Source organism: Littorina saxatilis, linkage group LG7, assembly GCF_037325665.1.
Source record: "Littorina saxatilis isolate snail1 linkage group LG7, US_GU_Lsax_2.0, whole genome shotgun sequence".
Lineage (NCBI taxonomy): Eukaryota > Metazoa > Mollusca > Gastropoda > Littorinimorpha > Littorinidae > Littorina > Littorina saxatilis.
In genome coordinates, this window is record NC_090251.1 from 39,679,593 (window position 1) to 39,689,048 (window position 9,456).

A 9,456-nucleotide genomic window follows, 5' to 3' on the forward strand; every position below is an offset into this window, starting at 1 on the left:
AGCGTATTGGAGCGGTGAGTGGGTGTGGGTGTGCACGTGTGCGGGAGACTGAGAGAGAGAGAGAGAGAGAGAGAGAGAGAGAGAGAGAGAGAAAGAGAGAGAGAGAAAGAAAGAGAGAGAGAGAGAAAGAGAGAGAGAGACACACACACACACACACACTGGCACTGACACGTACACTGAAACATGCTTTATTTGTGAAGCCACCAGCCCGTACACAAGCAGAGGGGGGTGGTAACGCAATGCCAAGAAGGCTTTCTATCACAATGTCCAATTAAGCAATCGTACCTTTCATTCGACGGATGCAGTTGCCCCTTAATTTGAGATCACAGAAAATAAACATGGCAACACTTCTTGTGGTGTGAGTGCAGGGATTTTCCAAAAGTGTTTTTACAGAAAGTTCTACTCCTTCAGTTTGTGAGCGAGAGTGTGACACTGACATATATTCTATTTGTAAAGGCTATCGACCCATATACAACACTTTACAAGAAAAGGGTTTGACACGAAAACAACCGGACCAACAATGAAACATATATGGAAAGGTCCAACCGACCCAGACAGGCTGTCATACTGACAAACGAGAGTGAGTGAGAGAGAGAGAGAGAGAGAGAGAGAGAGAGAGAGACAGAGACAGAGACAGAGACAGAGACAGACAGACAGACAGACAGACAGACAGAGAGACAGAGACAGAGACTGAGTTAGAGAGAGAGAGAAACAGAGACAGAGAGACAGAGATAAAGAAAAAGAGAGAGAGAAGGGGTTTTTTGCGTTAACTATCACTTTGCCAATAATGTTGACACACGCCTTATAAACACGTTGAATGCGAAAGTAATATCATTACAGACATAAACACAGTGGGAGGATGGGGGGAAATACTTGTTCCCTGATAAAAAAAATAAAATAAAACGCATTTCGGTATGCATAGGGATTCGGCTAAATCAAGGGACGAGTAATTGTGCAGAGTGCTATTTTCAATGATGAAATGCAGTAAAAAGCCTCTTTCAAATGATAACATTTGCGACCGTTTTTTTTTCTTTTCTTTAAGACTCATGTACGGCTCTACTCAGTGGTTTTCACTGAAAGAATTAAGCGGAGAGAGTGCGGGGTAAATAAAAGAGCAGCAACATTTTCATAATCATTTTGATGTTTCAGAACTTGTGAAATATAAAACTGGTCATATGGGCCAATTTGGGATTGTCAGACAATGTATTAATTGTGTCTTTTCGTAACATCATCAACCCGAAATTTGCATGAGCATAATTGAAATAAAACCTACTCGCATAAAAGCGCACAGCATCTTACGCGCAAACGCTAGCAAGAGCGTACACACACACACACACACACACACACACACACACACACAGACACACACACGCACGCACGCACGCACGCACGCACACACACACACACACACACACATACACACACACACACACACTGGCACACACACACTGGCACACACACACACTTTGTAAACGCATACGACGAGCTGACTTTGCATCGTAGCAACGTTTGCTGGACTACTTTCGTTTATAACACAAACACAACTGATTTACAGTGATGAGCTCCCTCGATTATACCTTCAATTAGTTGACAGCAAATCCCCCTCGCAGGCATGATATTTTGAGTACCAAGACTCGACTGTCCAAGGAGGTATGCTACATTCAGCAATTTGCTGCAAGGTTTCACCATGCCTTTGCCCGCCACGCGCGTTGCCTTTTCTTGGCAAACGCCAGTGACCTTTCAATATATGCATGTGAAGCGAGGACGAGACACCAAGGTGGCCAAGGGCTCATTAACAGCGGTTAAAGATTGGTCTTCCTCGACTGACATCACACACAGGTCGCTTCACAGTGCCGGGGAGGACATTTGAAAAACTCTGCAATTCCCCGAAGATGGCGGCTCAAATGTCAAACTCGGCAGATTGCCTGCGAGCGACAGAACAAAAACCCCGATACGGGCATTTTATGCCAGGGCAACTTTCAGCCGAAAGCGTCTTGGGCGGGCGTCTTCGCTCTGAACATTATATTACCAGTTGTGTCTAAAGGCGATACTGGCCGGATAGCGGAGCGGTCTTCACGGCTATTCTTTAGCTTTCTGACAAGCGAAGCTCAAGAAAATCTAGGTCGTCTGCGTATTAGGTAACTTCTTTTCTTCGTGTCCCATCCTTTGTCCTACTCACTCTGCTCCCCTCCTCCCCCCCTCCCCTCCTCCTTATTGGTGTGCGTTGTACATTTGTTCTGGGATTTCGGATTTCGGAATTGCCCCTTTTCCCCCTTACCCTGCCGTTCGCAATGAACTAAAATGTAAGCGAATCAAACTTCAGACTTCAGACTCTACTCCCCTCCCCCTCCTCTTTCTCCTCATCCTCCTCATCCTCCTCCTCATCCTCCTCATCCTCATCCTCCTCTACCTCCTCATCCTTCTCATCCTCCTCATCCTCTCCTCCTCCTCCTCCTCCTCTACCTCCTCCTCATCATCCTCCTCCTCATCCTCCACATCCTCCTCCTCCTCTACCTCCTCCTCCTCGACCTCCTCCTCCTCCTCCTCCTCCTCCTCTACCTCCTCCTTCTCATCCTCCTCCTCATCCTCCTCCTCTACCTCCTCCTCCTCCTCATCCTCCTCCTCCTCCTCTACCTCCTCATCTTCCTCCTCCTCCTCCTCCTCATCTTCCTCCTCATCTTCCTCCTCCTCCTCCTCTACCTCCTCATCCTCATCCTCCTCATCCTCCTCGTCCTCCTCGTCCTCCTCATCCTCCTCATCCTCCTCCTCTACCTCCTCATCTTCCTCATCCTCATCCTCATCTTCCTCATCCTCATCCTCATCCTCCTCCTCATCCTCCTCCTCCTCCTCCTCCTTTACCACATATCTTCCTGAAGAATACTTACAGAAATGTTTTTAGTTTTTGTTGAATTAGTATCGTAAATCAATAACAACATTATTTAAACAAACAAATTCCGCTCCGCTTCTTTCCACAAAAAGATGCCATGCTGGTATTTAATGTCATCACATTTCAAATTCTGGACATATTCGTGGTGATTTATGTGATACGGGAGGGACTGGGTGGCCGAGTGGTAACGCACTTGCGCTCGGAAGCGAGAGGTTGCGAGTTCGACCCTGGGTCAGGGCGTTAGCAATTTCCCCCCCCCCCCTTTCCTAACCTAGGTGGTGGCTTCAAGTGCTAGTCTTTCGGATGAGACGAAAAACCGAGGTCCCTTCATGTACACTACATTGGGGTGTGCACGTTAAAGATCCCACGATTGACAAAAGGGTCTTTCCTGGCAAAACTGTATAGGCATAGATAAAAATGTCCACCAAAATACCCGTGTGACTTTGAATAATAGGCCGTGAAAAGTAGGATATGCGCCGAAATGGCTGCGATCTGCTGGCCGATGTGAATGCGTGACGTATTGTGTAAAAAAAATCCATCTCACACGGCGCCTTGAATATGTGCGCGATATAAATTGCATAAAAATATAAAAAAAATAAAAAAAATAAATCCCTGCGCTTACAACTGTACCCACGGAAAACGCGCGATATAAGCCTCATAATTATTGATTGATTGATTGAAGGTACGAATATTTCAAGTTTGCAGGACCTTGCCTTTGTCTACGAGGACGCAAGCTGTTGACTAACAAAGCAGTTCCAACAAACATATCATAATGGGGATGCTGCAACCAAACTTTACAAACGGCTTTTCCTTTTTTCTTTAAAAAAGATCTTTACGTTATAAGATGTTTGGTGGTTTGTTGTCAGACCAGCTTTTTTGTCGGTCCGAGTGGGGCATAATTATCGTCTTCTGTGTCATTTTGATCGACCAAGGCCTGAGGTTGTTGCAGTGTTTATTAACTTTGATTTGGTCTTTGAGAGTGGATGTTTACAATCTTTGTCCTCGGAAACACCGATCTAAAGCCGGTGTAACACGAGAAATCTACTCCCACGAGATTTTTACTCCGGAGTAAAAATTTGGTACGAAAATGTTGCTCCCTTTACGAAAAAAGCACTCCCCCATTGCATGAGAAAATTACTCCCCAAGGCAGGTGAGTTCCGAGTAAACATGTCGTACAAAAATGTTACTCCCCTGACGAATAAATAACGAATAAATTACTTCACCCTAAGACGAGCAATTTAACTTCCCATGCCAGGTGTACGACATTTTTACTCCCTTGTCCCCTGTTAGTCTTGGCAGTGGAAGGGGTGGAGGGAGGGTAGCGCGACATTCGTGTGCGCGAGATCACATATTTATGGAAAGCCGTTTGGCTCATAACCATTACGCGTGTAATAAAACATAAATACACGCGTAATAAATGACTACTACACGTGTATTTATTTCTTATTGCACGTGTAATTTATCTTTTTTCTCATGCTATGGAATAGCATAATGATTAAATACACGTGTAATAAATATTTCATACTCGTGTAAGAAATGATTAAATACACGCGTAATTAACATTTCATGCGCGTGTAAGAAATATTTAAATACACGTGTAATTATTTATTACACGTGTATTTAAATATTTTTTACACGCGCATGAAATGATTATTACGCGTGTATTAATTATTTCTTACACGCGCATGAAATATTTCTTACGCGTGTATTAAATATTTCTTACACGCGCATGAAATATTTATTACGCGTGTATTTAATCATTTCGTACACGTGTATGACATTTTTATTCCACGTGTATTTAATCATTTCGTACACGTGTAAGACATGATTAAATACACGTGTAATACATTTTTCATACACGCGTAAGAAATGAATAAATACGCGTGTAATAAATATTTCATACAAGCGTTAAAAATGCAGGAGTTACGTGGTTAAGCGACTTAAAAACTCGGACTGGGAATCCACATGAAAAACACTCAATGCGTCTTCATCGCCTCGCTTTGCACGCTTACAGCTCAAGATGGCGGAAGCGGCAAACGTCAATGTCACCTTAGAAGGTTTGCGAGAACAATTTAACGCCTTTGCCCAGGCTCGCACAGCATTGGAAAGGTAAGTTACTTGTTTTATCAGATGAAGTCGGCGTTGTTGTGCGCGCGAACCGGAAGTAGAATATACGAGAGTTGTTGCTTTGCATGTCGTATATTTTCCGATTCAAGTTTTAAGTTTATTACGGGTGTATGTAATGATTAAATACACGTGTATTTAAATAATTTCCTACACGTGTATTTAATCATTTCTTACACGCGTATAAACTATTTCCTGCACGTGTATTTAATCATTTCTTACACGCGCATGAAATATTTATTACACGCGTATTTAATCATTTCTTACACGCGCATGAAATATTTATTACACGCGTATTTAATCATTTCTTACACGTGTATGAATTATTTATTACACGCGTAAAAATGATTATTACACGTGCATTAATCATTTATTACACGTGTATCAATTATTTATTACACGTGTATTTATGTTTTATTACGCGTGTAATGGTTATGAGCCAAACGGCTTTCCATACATATTGGCATTATCCCTTCGCCCGCATCCCATTTTTGCGTACGAGGTTTTTACTGGAAGTAAAAAAAATGGGGAGTAAAAATGTCGTCGAGTAATTTGTGACCCTCCACCACAGGATGAGTCGGATGTCACCTCGCAGGGTTCTGCGCTAGGCCTTATATACGTCCGGGGGGTGTAAGCTAGGTGTCAGTGTGAGGATCACCTTAGTCACAGGCTTATAACTCGACAAGTTTTCGCTCTTTTCTAAAACAGTTTTCACCACTGGATAGAGCTTCAAAATCTCTTTAAGAAAATGTAAAAATATAAAAATCCAGAAAAGGTGAGATGCGACTCATTCCGTGGTGGAGGGTCACATTTTTTCGTTGAAAGGTGTAATCGGAGTAAGAATGTCGTGTTACACCGGGATGGTTCCGCAGATCACACAAGCAGCAAGACAGGCTTTGACTTCAACAATTCACGTTTCACATGCAGCTCAAAATCGTTTACTACCAGAATGTTTCAGAAATAAACATAGCTTTGTTTTTCGTGTTTTTTTTTTTTTTTTGGGGGGGGGGGGGCGGTTGTTTGTTTGTTTATTTTGCTACCCAGCTCGATATGAATGAATACTCTTGAAAAGGATGACACAGTTCTTTATTCCACTACCTCGCTTCTTGTCATCTATTAACTGGAAGATGTGTGTATGTATCGTATTCCTCTCACAAAAACTAAATATTCACGTTAACCGGTCTGAATCCTCGAAAGCTCAAATTTTCTATCGTTTATTTCATGTTCATTTTCATTAATTATATTGTCCCATCGCTGGGAATTTCGGGTCGCTTCCTCCCAGTGGAAAGCTAGCAGCAACGGAGTCGCGCTACCCAGGTGTCTGCGTGTTTAGGTGTATTCAGCCACCTGCACTTATGGCAGAAACCGCAACACGGTGGACTAGTGGTAAGGCGTCCGCCCAGTGAGCGGGAGGTCGTGGGTTCGAACCCCGGCCGGGTCATACCTAAGACTTTAAAATTGGCAATCTAGTGGCTGCTCCGCCTGGCGTCTGGCAGTATGGGGTTAGTGCTAGGACTGCTTGGTCCGGTGTCAGAATAATGTGACTGGGTGAGACATGAAGCCTATTGCTGCGACTTCTGTCATGTGTGTGGCGCACGTTAAATGTCAAAGCAGCACCGCCCTGATATCACCATTCGTGGTGGACTGGGCGTTAAGCAAACAAACAAACAAACAAACTTTTATGGCAGAATGACCAAGGTCTTTTACGTGCCATTGTGGTGACACGGGGGTGGGACATGACTTCCATCTCTGGGTCTGCACATAAAGTTGACCCGTGTCCGTCCCGGCCCGAATTCGAACCTGTGACCTTCCGATCACAAGTCCAGTGCTCTACCAACTGAGCTACCGGGCCCCCAACTTATACAATTCAAAACGTTCAAAATTCCCTTCTGGTGCAAACGAAAGTTAAATCACAAAATTCACCTTTTCATAGCGACCAACTGTCTGTGAGGACCAATTTTGGTCGGTCCTAAGGGTGGTCTTTATGGATAGTTTCGATTGTAGTACTGCCTTGCTGAATGGGCTGAATGGTTATTGTGTTGCGTGGGAATGTTTAGTATTTTGTTGTGATAAACCCTTTTTCTTTTCTTCTTTTCTTCTGTTTTATTTGTTGTCGTTACTGTTGGGGGTTGTTGGGGGTTGTATTTGTTTCTTTCGACATGCAAGCATCTGGTCTCAACGATTCATGCAGTAAAGTTCAAAGTGCACGTTTGATTCCTCATCGTCGCACCAACGTATGTCAGATATAAAAGAAAGAGAGGCAGTTTCTGGTAGATATTGGTCCTTCAAAGACAATATTGCTTTTAGACCATTACAGGCAGAGACTTCGAAACTTCTGCTATCAGACACAGTGTTTGGACAAAAATATCACATGTTCTTTGGATTGTTGGCATCTAAATAGGTCGCCCTGTTGGTTGTCCTTTTTTAATGACGTCATATCCGGCTGTTATTGAAAGTTGAGGTGGCACTGTAACGACCGTATTGTTAAGCCAAACCGATTGGTATTTTCGTGAAGCAATGTTTAAATCTGTCCGGACAATCGGATTACATTTCAGCTTGAATGGATAACACTAATTATTGAGTTTGTTTGTTAAACATGTGAAAATTCTATTTGGAATTAAAAGGTTATTAATAGATTCAAAGTTGCATCATAATCCGTATCATTTCCTGAATCCAAAACTATATAGATATGTCATTTTTGCCTTTAAAATGTTCCCACGGTTAAATAAATTGTGTTATTTAGGTACTGCGTTCGCGTACTTCGTGGAGACGAGCGTGACCCGTCTCGGTCTTCGGTTCTGGAATAGCCAAGCCTTGCTACATGTAGTTTATGTGATGACTGGTTTTCAGTTTTGATATTTTTGGTTTCAGGCCGATATATTGACTGAATGTTTTAATATCGCTTCTCGCGACTATTCTTATTTTGTTTGAACATAAACAAATCTGCAATGAGCAAAAAGCTTCACTACAAACATACTGTGGTAAGGTCTACGCAATAGACTCTTAAAGTTCAGTACGTGCCAGAATACAAATGTGTTTTAGTTTTGTGTTAGTCTAATTCAGCAACTGGAACCCATCAATGTAAATAACATTGGGAAGGCTTCCTCTCAAGAGCAGTATCCATATTTGAGACGGCTATTTTGTATTCTTCATTCAACAGTGCAAAGATCTGATAATTAAGGAGCGCCCAAAATCTTTTGGAACATTACTTAATGGTCGAACACTATCACACACACACACACACGCACACACACACCACACACACACACACACACACACACACACACACACACACACACACACACACACACACACACACACACAACACACACACACACACACACACACACACACACACACACAAACACACTCACATATACACACACACACACACACACACACACACACATACACACACACAAAGACACACACACACACAAACACACACACACACACAACCACACACACAACCACACACACACACACAGAAAAACACACATACACACACACACACACACACACACACACACACAAACACACACACACACACACACACACACACATACACAAACACACACACACACACACACACACACACACACACACACACACACACACACACACAAGACTACTACTTTACGGGTAAAACATCTTGGGTGATGTTGTATCCTAGGTAAGATGAATCTGATTCTTCTTTAAGCAGGCCTGAGAGTGGCGAGTAGAAATCTGTAAATGGCGAGCAGAATTGTTAATCAACTCGCCAAAGGCGAGTAAAGTTGCTGAAACACTGAATTGAAATGGTTGGTTTGGCAAGTAAAATTTGCTCTCTGGCTAGTAAATTATGAGAAGTACTAGCCAAAGGCGAGTGCCCCATTTTGTGGACTTTCAGCGCTGTTAAGGGATATAATGGTTCAAAGAAATTGCCTCTAATCGTGCCAAGAGCTAGACAGTTCGGTTCGGGGTTGAGATCATGTCACCACACACCAGGCATATTGGGCTTTGCTATTCAAATGTCAAACGGTTGTGTTTTGGGGTAGCGCTTCTTGACCGGGATTTCTTTTCTTCCTTGTATTGCAGCAGTCGTCTGTTTTAATTTCCCTCCCACGTTTTGCACTGAGAGGAGGCAGTATTTCACACGGTGTTGCCGGAGGTAAAGATTTAATTTGGCATCGACCAAATGAGCGACAGAGTTCGGTTTGGGCTTTGAATAGATGACAAAGCACACACGAGGAATGCCTTCGTGTTAGTGTTTTAGCGTTCTATTTTTCAAATCTAACTTCTGTGTTGAGTGCATGGTCTTTCGAGACCGGGTGTATTCTCCAGTTGACAGTGTTTTAATTTGTTTACGCCGTGTTATGCGTTTAAACTCCGAAAAGCACATAATGTGCGTGCGCTTGCTACATTATAGATTTGACTTTCTGAATCAAATAGGTTTGTTTGTTTTT